The sequence below is a fragment of the Lissotriton vulgaris genome, chromosome 12, assembly GCF_964263255.1.
Source record: "Lissotriton vulgaris chromosome 12, aLisVul1.2, whole genome shotgun sequence".
Taxonomy (NCBI): Eukaryota; Metazoa; Chordata; class Amphibia; order Caudata; family Salamandridae; genus Lissotriton; species Lissotriton vulgaris.
The window spans coordinates 645,026,190-645,042,669 of NC_141700.1; the positions used below are offsets into that span (position 1 = coordinate 645,026,190).

Genomic DNA, 16,480 nt, shown 5'->3' on the forward strand with positions numbered 1-16,480 from the left:
GCCCTCCGAGATCAAGACATGGTCGGACAAGTTGCCCTGATGCTGGGCCCACTGAAACTTCAGGTCCCACTGCAGAGCCCGCATCCGCCACCTGGCATGATGCACCAGAAGGGTGCTGGAGTCCATCAGCCCCAGAAGCCGCAGCGTCAACCTGACCGAGACTCGGGATAAAGGCTGAAAGATTGGAATCAGAGCCTGAATATCCCGAACCCGCTGTTCGGGAGGATAAACCCGAAACTGCGCCGAGTCCAGAACCGCTCCGATGAAGAGGAGCTTCTGAGAGGGGCACAGGTGTGACTTCGGCACATTGATGGAGAACCCCAGCAGGTGCAGGAGGTCGGCCGTAGTCTAGAGGTGGCCGACGACTGACTGAGGCGAGCCCGCCTTCAACAGCCAGTCATTGAGATAGGGGAAAGACTGACACCCCTGATCTGTGCAGATGTGCTGCGACCACCACCATCACTTTCGTGAAAACCCGAGGGGCGCTGGTAAGGCCAAAGGGGAGCACAGTAAACTGAAAGGGGTTGAGGCCTACTGTGAACCGCAGGTAACGCCGGTGGGCCGGCAGGACGGGAATATGGAAATATGCGTCCTGCAAGTCCAACGCTACCACCAGTCTCCAGGGTCTAGGGCAGCTAAGACCTGAGCTAAGGTCAGCATCTTGAACTTCTCCTTCCGGAGGAAGCCGTTGATGCTTCCGAGGTCCAAGATAGGGTGTAGGCCTCCTTTGCCCTTCTTGGGTACAAGAAAGTAGTGGGAGTAGCAGCCATGTCCTACTTCTGGCCCAGGAATGCGCTCGATGGCCCCCTTGGCCAAGAGGGCCATAACTTCCTCCTGCAGAAGTTGCAAGTGATCCCCCGATATGCGGTGGTACTGCGGTGGCATGGCTGGAGTGGTCGCCTCGAAGGGGAGGGAGTAGCCCCTACAGACGATTTGCAGCACCCACCTGTCCGATGTGATGGTGCGCCAGTGGAGTAGGTGATGACGAACCCAGCCCCCCACTGGGGTCGAGTGGGCCTCAAAGCACGGACTAGGAAGGCTTTGAGGCGGATACTGCAGGGGTGGATGTGGACTGGCCTTGCCGTTGTCCCCTGGCACCACCACGGCGGTTCCCATGTCCGCCGCCGCGCTGAGGTTGGTTTTGCGGCCTGTGGCTGGCAGGACGTGAAGGGGCGCCCATTCCTTGGTCACGAAAGGGGCGAAAGGCAGAAGTTTGCTGGCGCTGGCCCGACAAGCCCAAGGACTTGGCCGTAGCCCAGGAGTCCTTGAAACGCTCAAGCGCACCGTCTGCCTTGTCGCCAAAAAGGCGACGGCCATCGAACGGCATGTCCATGAGCATGACCTGGACATCAGCCGAAAACTTGGCGGACCTGAGCCCGGCGTGGCGACGAACCGCCACAGTCATTGAAATCGCTCAATCTAGCGAGTCCGTGGTATCCAGTCCACATCGTATGGAGTAACGCGCTGCATCTCGCCCTTCCGCAAGGGCTTTAGCGAGCTTTGCCCGGGCCTCCGCCGGGCACTGCGGCAGCACGTCCGCAACCGTATCCCACAGAGAGTGGGTGTAACGGCCCAAAAGGCAAGCGGTGTTGACAGACCGCAGCCCCAAACTGAGTGAGGAGAACAGCTTCTTACCAAACTGGTCATACCTTTTGGATTCCCGATCTGGCGGGGTAGTCGGGAATGCGGTCTGGGAATTAGAGGCCTGGATAACCAGACTCTCAGGGATGGGATGGGTGGACAGAAAGCAAGGGTCGCCCGGAGCCAGGCGGTGGCGTCGGGCCACGTTCCGAACTACAGGAAGGCCTGTAGCGGGCTTGGACCAGGTGCCCAACAGAACTTTGGAGAGGGCTTTGATGAACGGCAGGAGAGGCTCCGCGGAGCTTGCCTGCGGTTTGAGCACCTCAGTGAGGAGGTTAGTCCTCACGGCCGCGACAGGGAGCTCAAGAGCTAAAGCCTTGGCCGCCCTTGTCAACACCACGCTGTAAGCAGCCCCCTCCTCCGTAGCCACGGTAGGAGGGGAGACAAATCCAGTGTCGGGCGAAGTGTCCAGACCACTAGCCTCCCCTAGCTCAACTGCCCAGTCCTGATTCGACGGGCACTCCAGTGCCAGAGGGTCCTCAGACGCCTCCCAATCCTCCTCGTCATCCATCTCCTGAAAGTCAGGAATAAAGGATGGAGCCAGGTCGTCTGTGAAGGGCTCACCAATCTGCGTCGAAGACGGCGCTGGTCCGACTCCGGACCGGGGTGGGGATCGGGGACGACACCCTTGGTGACGGCGCCGGCAGAGAAGTCGTGAGGTCGACCGGAGTCGTCACGGACCAGGCCTGGATCCTGAGGAACCCTGCGGCGTCGGGGCCGGAGCCGCCGGCCCGCTTGGGCTCCCAGACGGACCCGAAGGCTCCTTGGCGGGATCCGGAAGGAAGCATAACGTCATGGCCGTGAGGAAGGCGCTGATCTCCTCCGGCATTGCGTGCAGCCCATGGACCGACAGGTGTGGAGCTGGACTCGGCGCTTGCGGCTCCGGTGGAGCCGCGTGGGCGGTGTCGTCTGAACCCCCGGCCGCGTCGCGCGAGCGTAAGGGGGGGGGGGGGGGGGGGGGGGGGAGTCAAGAGCGATGTCGCTTCTTCAACTTCTTGTGCCTCGACTTACCTGAGGACTTGGAGCCTGACGAGTGGTGTCGACTCGCCGAGCTGTGATGACAGCGGCCCCGCGACCGGTCCCTCGACCTCTTCCTGGACCAGGACTTCGAGCGGCGCGGATCTCGAGGAGCTTACAGGACCGTTCCCGCCTAGCCTTTGACGTCAAAGCCCGGCAGTCGGGGCAAGATTGTCATCGTGGTCGGCCCGAGGCAGTAAAGGCACCAACGGTGGGAGTCGGTAACCGACATCATGCGGTTACAGTCGTCGCAGGGTTTGAACCCGGGCATCCCTATCGGCACCGGAGTAGAGAATCGACTCGAGAAGATCCAAAAGAGATCGAAAAAGTTAGTCAAAAATTGACTAGAAGTACTCCTCTTCCCGTCTAAGTACTCCGACGACGTCATCCCGGCGATCACGCTGCCGACCACGGACGCAGAGCCGCAAACGACGCCTACTGACGCGCAGGGGTACTGCTACCCAAAACTTTCCGGATCCAGTCTGAGGCCTGGGGATATTCTAAGGTAAAGAATCTAACACTAACCTGTTTCTTTCAGATGGGAGTCCTACAATACCATAATAAAGCAGTATGTAAATACTGTCATAGGCTATAATGGTCCGGAGACATGTTCTATATAGCCTATCTATATCCTTTTTAAAAAAGGACCAAATGTTGAATGCAGCCAATCAGCTGCTAGCACCCTCTAGAACCTTCCGAGCAGAGGCAGTTTCCCTCAGATTTTCCCAGCACAAGTGATAAGTGAGTGTCTTAATGAATAAATGGAAACAGCCTCTACGGGAAAGGAGGGTAGGTGCATGTGAATCTATGAAAGATACCAATACTGGATTACTGTAGTTACAGATAAGTAACTTATTTTCTTATCCAGTATTGGGGTATCTTTCATAGATTCACATGTCTGAATCACAGTAGCAAGCAGTCTCATCCAATTTTTAGTTTGTCTGTTGCAGATAGTGTGTGACTTCTAACCCAAAAATGTGAGTTAACGTGAAAAAACCATCAAGAGCTATACCTGTGCACACTTATGTTTATCAATGCAAGGAATATACTCTTAAAAGAAGGGTAAAATATCACTTTTATACTAGAATTTCCATATTTACACAGCATTAGCTAGAGGAAAGGAAAAAGAAACAATAGCGTAACTAATAGTACACGTAACTTAGATTTGCTTTATATATTTCAATATATGCTAGCAAATGAAACCACCATAAGAACAAAGACTCTTTCCAGTGGCTAGAAAGAGGCTTACCTTAATGGAAGAGATGGCGAAGCCCTGCCTGTCCTATTACTGCATCTGCATCCTGTGCGGATTCCAGACAGCAGTGCAGTGTGATGGTATGGGTAGTCCTCCAGGTTGCAGCAAGACAGATCTTTCCCAAAGTCATTCTCCCACGAAGAGGGCCTTTGACGCAGACACCGCTCTGGTAGAGTGAGGCTTTGCTGCCCTTTACAAAGATTTGTTGGGTTCGCATGACAGAACTGTACCGCAGACGATATCCATCTTGAGATAGTGGGTTTTGTTATTGCAGTTCGTTCTCTGTCTTGGCCATAGGCAACAAATAATCGATCAGTCTTTCGAATGCCCTTTGTTCTCTGAAGATGGAACTTGAGGCAATGTTTGACATCCAGCGCATGTAGTGCCTGCTCTGCATTAGTTGATGGTTGCGGAAAAAAAGGACCGGAGTATTACCGGCTCATTGAGGTGGAATTGCGATGGCACTTTAGGGATAAATGGCGGATTAGTCCTTACAATCACAGTGTCCTTCTTAAATATTAAAAAAGGTTTCTTAATGGTGAATGCCTGGATTTCGCTTACCCTTCTGGCTGAGGTGAGGGCCAGCAGAAGAGCAACTTTCTATGTTAGGAATTTAAATTCTGCTTAATTAATGGGTTTGAATTGTCTTTTCATGAGTTGTGCAAGGAACACGTTGAGGTTCCATTCCGGTGGAGGTGCTCGCATTGGAGGGAAAGTACAGAACAGCCCCTGTATGAATTGTTTGATCAGGTTTGAGGCACAAAGAGAAGTGGCACTGAAAGCTTTTGTATAGCGAGAGATGGAAGCCAGATGCACCTTAACCGAAGAGAAAGCTAAACCCAATTTTGCCAAGGAGAGAAGATATGGTAAAATCTGTTGCGGGGATACATGAAGTGGATGCAGAGTATTCCGTTGGAACCAGAATCAGAACCTTTTCCATTTTCGATTGTACGTCTTGTTGGTGCTCTCCGCTCTAGATTTCGTGAGGATATCTCTACACTTTTGCAAAATGATCATGTCTTTAAATTCCAAGATTTCAGGAACCAAGCGTCTAAGTGCAGTGACTCTGGAGTCGGATGGCGCACTTGACCGTTGTCCCTGGACAGGAGAGGAGGAAACAGCTGAAGACGTATGGGTCTGGCTTCTGAGAGGTGAAGAAGTTCCAGGAACCAATGTTGCCTGGGGGCAATGAGAATCAGGTGACATCCTTTGAGCTTCATTTTGGTTAGTATCCTGGGAATCTATGGGATGGGGGTAAAGGGGTAGGTATATATCCCAGACATTGCATCGAAACGGCCCCTGGGAGGAGGAACCTACTGGCATAGGACCAGCATTTGGCGTTGATGTTTGTGCCAAACAGGTCCAGAACAGCCTTTCCCCATAGAGCAAACACTCCATCCAGCTGGAATTGGTGGAGTTCCCATTCGTGGCAATTGTCTGTAGCTCTGCTGATAGCATCTGCTAGCATAATGTGTAAACCTGGAACATGCTCAGCCCTGAGAGAAATCCAGTGCTCTGTTACCCAGCTCCACAGTTCTTGTGCTTCCCGAGAAGGCATAAGAGATTCGGTCCCTGTCCGTTTGTTTACGTAGAACATAAAGGTTGTGTTGTCCATACAGACCAGTACAGAGGCGCCTGCTATTCTCAGCAGGAAGGCCTGTAAAGATAGGAATATGGCCTTCAACTCCAGGCTGTTGATATTACTTTCTTTTTGGGAATTGAACCATCTGCCTTGAATTTCAAGGTCCTGCAAATGACCTCCCCAGCTTTCCATAGAGGCATCTGTTGTCAGGATGTAGTCTGGTATGTTTTGCAAGAAAGTAAGTCCTTTTGAAATGTTTGGGATGTGGCACTACCATTGCATTGCTATCTACATGGCCGAAGTAATCTGAATGATGTCTCCAAAAGATCCCGATTTTTGAAGCCATTGCTTTTGCAATTCTTCCTGGAGAGGTTGCATTTTGAGTCTGGCTAAGGGAACCAGTATGAGCACATCCCTAGTAGCGACTTGTATTTCCTTACTGAAACTGACTTTTTTTCTTGAGATGACCATAGCCAATTGTCGACTGGTTTGACGTTCGTCCGACAAGAATGCTTTGCATTAAATTGTGTCGAATCAGCTACCAGGATGGGTATTATTTGATTGGGAATAAATGAAGATTTTGCGATGTTGACTGTCAACCCCAGCTTGCTGAAGAGCTGAAGATAAGCCTTTGTGGTCCTGGTTGCTTGCTTTGCCGTATGTGCCTTTGGCAGCCAGTCGCCCAAGTAGGGGAATACTTGGTTGTCCCGAGAACATAGGGCTGCGGCCACCGGCGCCAGGCACTTTGTAAATATCTTGGGTGCTGACTTGAGGACAAAAGGAATAACTTTGAATTGGTAGTGGGTACCAGCCACCGTGAATCTGAGGAATTTTCGATGCTTCCGATGAATGGGAATGTGGAATTATGCATCTTCCAAATCGAGGGAGGTCATGAAGTCTCCTTTGCTGAGACGTCGTAAGATCTTGGCCAGAGTTACCATCCTGAAAGTTTGCTTCCTCAGGATCTTGTTTACCTTTCCGATATCCAAAAATCGGTCCCCATTCCCCTGACTTCTTCATAATAAAAAAAAAACGGCAATAGAAACCTTGACCTCTTTGAAGAGTTGGAACATCCTCGATAGCTTCTTTTGAGAGCATAACTTTTGCTTCTTTGTGCAATAAGTGAAAATGGAGGGAAGGGACTTCCCTGGGTGGAGTAGTTGGAGGTTTCTCTGCAAACTCCAAAGTATGACAGAAGGCAATCAGATCCAGCACCCAGTGGTCCGTTGTTATACTCTCCCAATGCTGGAAGAAACTGGAGAACTTTTCACGCACAGGAGGGGAAATGGAAGGGGGAGATTGTACCCTGTTCCAATCATTGCTTTCTCTCGTTGTCGCTGCCTCGGGTTGATCCTCTCTTTCGGCCCCCTTGACGAGAGAAACCAGCCGTGGAAGGTTGACGGTAGGTGGCAGTTTAGTAAGCATGCCTGTATTGTGGCTGGTCGGGCGGATATTGTGTGCCTTCTAGAAGTCTCCTCTGTAGGTGGCAAAATCACGCCCTTTTGCTCCCCTGAATAGTATTTTCCTGTACTGGAGGGAGCCTAAAGATTTTGCTGTATCCGTATCATTTTTTTTAATGTTCTTTTTATTAGTAAAAATTGTAATAATCACAGGTATAAATTGGAGACAGTTCGATCTTATAATATCAGGCATTGATTACTGAACCTAATCATACAATAATTCAGTCATGCAAAATGTGAGATGTTTCCCCTTAGCCATTTCCAATTTTACAGTCGGAGATATACAAGGATTTCAACCGTATGCATTCCACCCACTCCATTTTCTGTCCCATTTCTTAGGGCATCTTCTGCATTTGAATACTTTTTTTTCTGCTACCATACATTTGTCCAGCTCAGCAGCCCAGACATTTATGGAGGGTCGCCCTGCCACCCCCCACTTCATCGCGATGGCTCTCGTAACCAACACATAGCCCAAGTTAACTAGTTGTTGTTCTACTTCAGTAAGATTGGTTGGCTCCCAAATGTTGAGGAGCCCCAGTGGTGGAGTGAGGCTGATGGTTTTGCCCAGTGCGACTTGCATGCGTGTGGTTATCCCCTCCCACATGGGACGCAGGAATGGGCAATCCCAAATAGTATGGTAGAAGTTTGCAGCTTGGGTGACACCCCCTCAAACAAAATGCTTCCTGTAGCGTCCCAATTTTAGCCAATGTCACCCCGGTGAGGTACATTCTATGCAGGACTTTTATTTGGATCAACCAAAAGCGAAGTAAAATAGCTGCCACCCTCGGAAACATTAGAGCAGTTTGCTAATTTTCAATGTCACCAATGTCGGCTTGCTACCGGCAGCGCAGAGCTAGGAAAGGTTCAGGTAGGTTATTACACAACTTGCGGTACGTTAGGGAGATTGCCTTGACAGGGAGTGATTCAGAAAGTAGACGGTCTTCAAGTGGAGACGATTCCAGAAGGTTGCTCAAGTCTGGGAGAGCAGTCGTTAGAGCATGATGAACTTGCAGGTAGTTAAACACCTCCGCCTGGGCCATATCGTATTTGTCCTGCAGTTCCGGAAACGAGAGTACCTTGTCCATCCGTATCATTTTTGTTGGATAGAAGTGCCTCATCTATATGTTTTCCAAACAAAGCATCCGCATCAAACTCCATATCCAGGACCTTTGCCTGGACCTCCGGCCTAAAGGTGGTGGCTTTCAACCACCCTTGTCGCCTCAAGACTGACGCACTTGCCAATTGGCAAAACCCTGTGTTGGCTATATCCATAGCGTAGGCGATTGTTTCAGAGGTGGCCCGCTCTCCTTCTAAGAGGATGTTCTGGCTTCCTGCCTCTTGTCCTCAGGAATGAAGTCTAGTAAGGAGCCCATGTCCGACCACATAGGTCTTTCATAGCGGCCGATGATAGCCAACGCGTTGGCCACCTTGATGGTAGTTGCAGCCATAGGGGAGAAACGCTTCACCATGATGTCTAGCTTACGCGCTTCTTTGTCCGGAGGGGTGGATATCGGGGCAGCCGGATTCTTTGATCTCCTTTGTGCCGCATGAGAAATAAAATAATCCGGCTTAGGGTGGCCTGTCAGGCAGGAAGGTGAATCTTCTGGGACCTGTCCTTCTCTATGCGAGAGAGCACTGGTGGTAACGGGGCTGGGGGCTTCAATATCTTTACTCCCTCTTGCCAGATGTAGTCTATTATTGGTACTGTTCACCTGGATGTCTTGGCTTTCTCTTTAAAATCATATAGGAACCAATCAGTATTTTTAACCGTCATGGGGAGATGGAATCTATTATAAGTCCTCTCCATTAAGTTATGGAAACCCCTATGTCTTCTGGAGGGGAATCCGCTGGATGGTGTGACGGAGGAGAGGGAGTGGGAATGATGTAGTCCTCCCAAGGATCTGCAGGTGTAGGTTCTGGAATTTCACCTTCTATCCTCGTCCAAGGAGGGTCAACCAGATAAGGCTCCTGTATAGGAGGGCGTAGTACTGTAGGTGTCCCTGGCGAAACCGGTGTTTCAATGGACTATGGTTGAACCTTAGACAGCTCCTTGTGAAGATTTTGAGATGGAAATCTTTGTTTGTAGTCTGCCAGCATAGCCTGAAGGTCATGCATCAAGGACGGCAGAAGATGAGCCATCTCTTTAGGGCGAGATTCGTGAGTATATTCATAGTGTTGATAATGACCTGGTGGTGCCAGATAAGGTTGATGGTATTGTTCGTCTTCATAGTCCTTGTCATGTTCCTGGCACTTAACATGCAACTCTGACCGACTATGTGCCAATCCGTATTCTCAATCATCATCCTGATCTTCTGCCGACTCCTGTAGGTCCAAAAGGTACGAAGGAGGCAAACGGGAGATCTTACTGTATGCTGACATTTTCGGCTGAAATTATTTTTTCGGCACTTTAATCATCGTTGACTGTGCTGTCGACGGAATCCTGGCAACTGCCGATGGAATTCCGGTTGCCGACGGTGTTGTTGTAATCCATTTTGCCATCGACGGTGTCGTCATAATCGCCGCCGATGTCATCGTCAGCAAAGTTGGCGTCGACTGTGTCAGTGTTGACAACAGTAGGGATGTCGACGGTATCTTCCTCTACTTCACCAAAGAAACCTTCGTCGACTGCACAGATGGAGTGGTTGTCGACTATGATGGTGTCAACAATGCTCTCATCTACAGTATGGGCCCGGGGATGGTTGCTGTTGTCGTACCTGCAGTCGATGTGACCGAAGACGTAACAGTGTAACATGTCGTCGATGATCTAGTGACTGTCGTCGATGGAGGTGTCGTCGATGGGAAATATTTTCTGTTCTGAATTTCCCGGGATGTGATGAGGAGGTTCTATGGGGCTTCTTGTCTTTCCTCACTGAAGTAGAGGAGACTGAAGATGAAGGCTCAGAGGAGACTTTAGAATCTCTCTCCTGGTTTGAGCTTTTGCTCTCTGGGGAGGGTTTAAGGTGTTTCCTGCCCTTTCCAGAGTCTTTCTCCTGAAATCTTGGTTTCTTGTGAGGGTTGGACGAACCACCACTGTCCTCCTCAGACGATTTCCGGTGCTTAGAGGAATGAAGCCATAAAAGCAGCCTCCCTTCTCCATTTCAGAGTTTTTGAAGAGAAATTAAGACAAATGTTGCTATGCTTTACCTAATGGGCTGGGTGGAGGCAATAATGTAGTCCTTGTGAGGATCATCAACATGGACCCTTTTCTTGCCACCGGTCTTGCAGGCACGGAAGAGTCCTTTCTCATCAGACATGATGAAAAAATCCTAGAAGGAAGAAAACTGAGTAGAACTCAGGGAGACTCCCTTCACACATGACGTGCAGTGAAAATCTGAGGGAAATTGCCTCTGCTGGGAAGGCTCTACAGGGTGCTAGCAGCTGATTGACTGCATTCAATATTTTGTCCTTTTTTATCAAAAATGTTTATTAGCATTTTATCACGTTACAATGCAAACTGACAAATGGTGCCTCAAGATAAGTGCAGAAGGCGTGGTATGCTAAGTAGATAAAAAAGTGATGTACGCCACTAGCTATATACCCCCGCCGGTATCCCAAAGAGACCTAATAGAGTAAGTACAGCTTCTTCAAATGAAAGGGCAGAGAGTAGATCTATACCGAAGTAAAATATACCACACGCCTGTCTTTCTTTTGTGACAAGGTTAATCCAAAGCCTTCCAATGGGGAAGGTATCCTTCAAAGGGAGAAAGTCCCTAAAAAAGAACTCCCAGGATATAAGAAAGACAAAAGAACCCCCCCCCCCCCCCCCACCCAACCCAGTACTGGTGGCGACTATCCAACTACAGCGCGGTTTCGAGTCATGGTATCCTCAAGTAGGATCAAATTGAAAAAGATGCATATCTCTGACTGATGGAGGGCAGACTGCTAATGGTAATCCCCTTGTAAGGAAGGCAACCAATGGGCCCCCATCTACATTCGAAGCTTTTATAGTCATCTCTGAATATGTCCGCCATCCTTTTCAAGGCACAGTAACTTCCATAGTCTGGAGTGCCATAATGAGATAGCGGGGACCTCCTCCTTCTATGCAGCCGCTATTGCTACCGTTGCAGCACCAATGCAGGTCCACATAATGGCCTTATCTGCCTTGGTTTGATGTTTGAGTGAGTGGGTGAAGGCCCAGTAGAATTTCTGCCATAGTGGTCGAAATAAGGTACTCCAACATATCTTTAATTTTCCTCCCAGAAGGGTCGTATAACAGGACAGTCCCACCAAATATGTTGAAAATCACCCAATAGCCCACAGCTCCTCCAACACATATCTGATAAGTTGGGAAATATTTTTTTGATCTTAGTAGGGTACAGGTACCAGTCCATCATAGTTTTTAGGTGGGCCTCCCGTAGCTCTATGAAATGATTGAATTTCGTGATGTACGACCATAGCCCCGACAATTCTCTATCTTGGATGTCGCGCTATAAAATTCCCTCCCACATGTTCATGCAGCGGAGCCTCGGAGTGTGCATAGAAGTATGAAGATAGTTATACAAATAGGAGATCGCTCCATTCATAGAATCTACTGTCTGTACATAGGTTTCAAATTTTGTGAGGGGTTGAGTGGCTGCTTCGTAAATGTGAGGTGTAAGAGCCCAGTGTTTCAGTTGAAGATAGTGAAAAATTTCTGGTAGGCGCCAAACCATAAACCCTCTTGCAGTTGTCAAAGGTGAGAATGTCGAAATTATGGAAGAGGTGTGTCAGCGCTCTGCAGCCCCCCTCCCACCACTGGTCAACGGGTCCTTCCTGTAGGGCCGGATTAAAGTGGATGGGTGTATAAGGTGATGGAAATATAGTCCAATGGTTATTGCTTGATATAGAGTCCATACTTTTAGGGTAGTCCGGGTAGGCGTGCGGAGATAGGCATTCTCAGGCCTCTCCCTCCTGGGTCTCCATATGAGGTCCCAGATCGTCCTCCCTGCAATAGCTCTATCCATATGGAGCCAGTGTTTCTCCGATTCCCTCTTGGCCCAAGTCCTTTTTTTAAAGGACTTAGATAGGCTATATAGAACATGGCTCAGGGGCATTATAGCCTATGACATTATTTACATACTGCTTGATTATGGTACTGTGGGACTCCGATCTTGACGACAGGGAATGAGTCAGGCATGTAAATCTGTAAAAGACACCCCAATACTGGATAACTCAAGGGATAACCCAATTTAACCACATCGGAAAAGCTTGTAGATTCCTCAAACACAAATAGGAAAATATTGACTTAAAACAGTTAAAAAAAAGATAACAGCCCTAGCATCCCAAATCTCTAAGGAACGGTACTAAACCTGCAGAGATGCTCACCCAGTTCAAATCATGACTACAGACTCAAAAGACAAGCCAGGTCCTATAGGTAAATGAACACCTACTGATTCCAAGGAGGCTTAACTGAAATGTAATGGACATAAACCTCTAAAATGTCCTGAATCATCAAACACTGGAAACTTGCAAGGTGGAACTCACTCCACAGGACTCTGTTTTGCACCGAAGACTTTGGTTACACCTGGCAGGTACCTTTTGCCGTGGAGGTAGTGAAGGCATACCTATATGTAGTGCAGATTCATTGAAACATACATGTGACCCATGATCGCGTCCTTATCTTACCTGTCCTGCCTAAGCTACTCAGATCCCACCCCTAGGTTAATATAAGAAAAGCATTTATTGTACGCCAGCCTAGTACAAACGTGTACACCAATGGTTATAAAAATCACAAGTGTATTGGCAATAGTGAAAACCAAAAATCTATAGAAAATGAAGTTATTACATCAGTTGGTATATTTTGTATGCCCTGCTTAGTGCTAATTAGCAACGGCTAGATAATTCGCAATAATAAGGTGAAGTTCAGAACTAGATGTTGCTCAGGACCCAAACGTTCTCTGTTCTAAAGTGTGGGACTGAATTTCACCTAAATATTTTCTCACAGTTCATTTTCTTAGTCAGTCATTCTCAGCTGGACAGACAATCGTGCGGTTAACAACATTCTCAGAGGAAGTGACCTTTGGCATCGAGGGACACAAAATCCGCCTATTTGATGGTGACGTCCGTTATCCTGGAGCCAGAGTCATCCCTGGCGGCCGTTTGCAGGTGCTTAAAGGATTACGAAAAGATATTGCGGTTCAGGATCAACACTGACAAATTTGAGATTACAAGAATCACCTAAGAGGGAGCTGGACAGTGAAATGGGCAAAATATGCAATAAAAACGTGGGCATCTATATCACAAACTCAGTTGACACTTAGACCAAGGCCAACTGGCCCAGATTAAAGGCACAGTTAATAGACGATCTGACTAAGTTGAAGGGACAATTTATTTAATGGCTTGGGAATATAAATGTAGTGAAAATGAACATACCCCCTCGCCTATTATATCTATTCCTTTTGATACCTATGGCCATACCGAAAACGGAGCTGCAATTCCGTCAGAATCACATTATAGAATAGTTCTGGGGGGGAGAGATAGAGTGAGACAGAGCAAATAAATGTTGAAGGCACTCCTGGAGAAAGGTGGTCTGGCGCTTCAAGACATCTCCAAATACTACCAAGCAGCCCATTTCAGAATATTAATAGAATGGCCAATGCACAAATTTTAAAAGCGGTTGCTCTTTATGGACAGAGCGGTGGCAGGAAGGGAGGTTTAGGACCTCCCAAGGCTACTTAAATTTCAAAGACCAGGATTGCTTTATATATTAGATGTAACTTAAACAACATTTGAACTATGGAATGATATATATATATGACAAAAGGTCTCTCCACATCTGTAGCACAATACATACCGATTCACACAAACACAAATTTCCTCCAGTTCTTGACACAGACATTTTCCAGAATTAGAAAAAAGGGGGTTGCCTAATGATGCGTTACATGTTTCACAAGAGAAGAATCAAAACCTTCAACGACTGTAAAGGACTTTAAAGTGCCCGAACCGGATAAGCTGCAATATTTTAAAATAAGACATTGGGTGATGCACTCAGGGTAAAGGGACCACACAACTAGAACCCTCACATCATTTGAAAAAACTACTGGGTACATATGACACCACAAAAGGGCTCATAGGGACGCTGTACAGAATCTTGCTGGAGAAACCGGTAGACTTGAAATGGTCCTACCAAAAAGCATGGGAAAGGGAGCTGGCACAAACATAAGGAGACAACATGGCCTCCTGGAAGGAGGGAGGGCACAAGTGAATTTACAGCTCTTCACACTAAAAACAGATGGCTACAGGGTAAGTAACATTTCCTGTTCGTTCCAGGTGTGGCTGAAGATATATTATAAAGCAGGCCCTCTCCAATGCAGTAGTTAGCAAGTAGAATAGATGATGCAAATGTTTGAAAAAGTGCTCTTTGGACAGATTGGCCAGCGAAAACCTGGCATCTCAATGCTTTGGTTCATGTCAAAAGGTTGAAACTACCTTTGACAGAAATTTCGGGTTGGTCCTTAGAACTATCCTATCATTGTGAACCTGGATGAATAGTTCCTATACTGTCAGAGCTTGAAGCTCACGAATGCAACTGAGGGAGGTGACTGCAACTCTGAAAGCCACCTTTAAAGGAAAGAACTGTAGGGAGCTTAAAGGGAGGGTCCATGAGTTGTGTGAGGACCACATTAAGGTTAAGGTATGGGTAAGAACCAAACAATCTGTCTGGGGATGCAGTAATGCATGAACTGTTTCCACTTAGCTGCATAACAGGCATGAGTAGTAGGCTTTTGCAGTTTCCGCAGGATATTCATGCATTCTTCTGGAAGACTACTGTAGCCGAACTCTAGGAACTAAGGTGTAAAAATAAGAGTTTTAGCTGTTTGGGATTTGGGTGTCTGAGCTGACCCGACCCTGATGCTCAGTGAGAAGGTCTGACCTGAGCAGGAGCTTCTCATAGGGGGGGGGGGGGGGGGGGGGGGGGGGGGGGGGAGACTGACATCTCTATGTGCAGGAGAAGTGTGGCTCACCGGTTAGAGGCGGCAGACCCAGAAGCAGAGGTCGGCCCGGGACCAGGGTTCAATTCCCGACGCGGCAGGGTACGGAACCAATGTCAGCGGGCTCGATAAATCTCGCCTCGGTGCCTCTCTAACTATGGGTCCCACGCTGCAACTCTGGGCAATAGCTTGCTTAATCTCCACAACGGCCTCCTCGCTGCCGGGGATGCCTGGCTTCACCTTGGGGATGCCCAATAGGGACCATCTCACAGGGAAAGCCAGGACGGGTTCCCCAGCGGTACACAGCGCCAAGAAACCCCAGGGTGAACGTGCGCTCTACAAATTCATACTAACATAACATAACATAACTGAATACCTGGGTTGGTTTGCCTAGGTTGGTGCCACTAGGATGAGGTCATGGGCACCTGCCTCATCACATACGGGATGAGAAGGGAGTGGTGAAAAAGTGTAGGCAAACATCCCTCACAGGTTCATCAATTGTGCATTGCTCATGGACTGTGGATGTGGGTATCACCGTTCTACAAGGCTGAGCCACGATCAGGCTAGATGAACCTTGTGTAATTCAAAAACTGAAGAGGGAGCTCAGATGTGCAGGGCAGGTTGCTCCAGGCTGTAGGAGTGAAGTAGGAGAAGGCACAACTGCTGTATCTGGTTCTGCGTATACATGGGATGTGTGCATGAATAGGAGTCTGGCTGAACGGAGGAGTCTGTTAGGTTCGAGAAAGTTAATGCTTTTGTTGAGGCACGTGGGGCCAATGTTGCGCAAGGCTTTGTATGTGTGCTTCAGGAGTTTGGAGGGTGCTTGGTTGTGGATTGGGAGCCAGTGGAGCTCTTTGAGGTGCGAGGTGACATTGAGTCCAGGGTGGGAGGTTGAGGGTGTGACTGGTTGCAGAGTTTTATATGGTCTGGATTCTTCTGGTAAGTTGTGTTGCTTTCAGCAAAATGTGTTGCCGTAGTTCAGCTTGATGGGATGAGGGCTTAGGTGACGGTTCTGCAAGTGTTGGTGGGAGCCATTTGAAGATCTTTTTTTAACATCATTAGTGTGTGGAAGCTGAAGATTGAGACTGCATTCACTTGGCCGATCATGAAGTTGGTTGTCGATTACTCTTCGGAGGTTCTTTGTGTGGGCTGCCAGGAGGGGGGTGGGTAGAGTTTGGCAGAGTAAGATGTCTCTTCCTAATATTACTACTTTCTTCTTGTCTGCATTGAGCTTGAGGCAGGTGGCTTTCATCTACCTGGCGGCTTTGGTCATGCAGGTGGAGAAATTGGTCAGGGTATTTGGTGCCTCGTAAGAAATAGAGTATGAACTGGGCATTGTTGATTTCGTGTGTGCAAATGCTGGCAAGTGGGGTCATGTAGGTGTTGAACAGTGTGGCTGAATGATCATCCTTGTGGAACTATACAGATGAGGATGACGGTGTCTGAATTGAAGGGAAGCAAGGTTGTCCAACTAATACCTTTTTAAAACTAATTCACAGAACTACCATAGCTCTTAACGCAGCCTAGTCTTTCACAATTCATCTTGCCTTAGTCAGTTTAAGAGACAAATCAATGTTGTGGCTTATTAACAAATCAAAGAACAACATTAATAAAC

The 16,480-nt window shown here is 48.2% G+C and overlaps 1 protein-coding gene across 1 annotated transcript in view; it reads right to left on the minus strand.

Moving 5' to 3' along the window:
• Nucleotides 1-16,480, minus strand: part of ZC3H18 (zinc finger CCCH-type containing 18) — a 449,445-nt gene that overhangs the window by 3,863 nt on the left and 429,102 nt on the right. The window lies entirely within an intron of this gene.